Raw genomic sequence first — 925 nt, forward strand, 5'->3', positions numbered from 1 at the left:
CTAGCAAATGCATAATGGGAGTCTCAGCTTGAGAGGAGAAACGGAAATAATCAGAAAGAATATTTGAATAAATAATGGCTGAAAACTTTTTAAATTTGATGAAAACATTAATCTATACATACAAGAAAGCTGATGAACCTTAAATATGATAAACTCAAACAGATTCATACCTGGATCTAGAGAAATCATAGTCAAGCAGTAGAAAACCAAAGCTAAAAGAAGAATCTTGAAGGTAGAAAAAAATAAACAAAATGAGCAAAAGTCAAAATAAAACAAACAAAAACCCTTTGGCCCATCACATACATGGGATTCACAATCAAGTTAACAGCTGACTCTCCATCAGAAACAATGGCTGCCAGGAGACAGTGGGAATATATATTCAAAGTGAATGAAGAAAAAGACAGTTAACAATCGCTTCTCGGCCTTTTGGCTAAGATCAAGTGTAGAAAAAGACAGTTAACAAAAATTTTTATATTCAGTAAAACTAACTGTTAAAAAAGGAAGAAAATATTTAGAAATTTCCAAATAAACAAAAACAGAGAATTCATTGCTAGTAGATTTCCCCAACAAAAAAATCTAAAGAGAGTTATTCATGTTTAATAAAAGGTCACTGGATAGTAACTTGAATACACAAAAGGTAACAGAGAACTCAGGTCAAGCAACTACATAGGTAAATATTAAAATCAGTGCAATGTATTTTTGTTTGTAAATACTTTCTTCTCATATATTACTTGAAAAATGCTGCACAATGCAATGGTTATAAACCCCTTTGCATTGTATGATGATTTCTAAATTAAGGTGGTAGTTATAATCATTAGGCCAACCACTAAGACACTTATAGTAACAACACAAAGAATAAATTCCTTGGAAATAAAGTACAATCTCAAAAAAAGTGCAATACTTATTCACTGTAAACTACAAAATA

At 30.6% G+C, this 925-nt stretch overlaps 1 pseudogene; it reads left to right on the forward strand.

The window, feature by feature from the left end:
• Positions 1-410: 410 nt before the first annotated feature.
• On the forward strand, positions 411-489 carry LOC134371257 (U2 spliceosomal RNA; annotated as a pseudogene).
• The last annotated feature ends 436 nt before the right edge of the window (positions 490-925 follow it).

This window comes from Cynocephalus volans, chromosome 2 (genome assembly GCF_027409185.1).
Source record: "Cynocephalus volans isolate mCynVol1 chromosome 2, mCynVol1.pri, whole genome shotgun sequence".
NCBI lineage: Eukaryota > Metazoa > Chordata > Mammalia > Dermoptera > Cynocephalidae > Cynocephalus > Cynocephalus volans.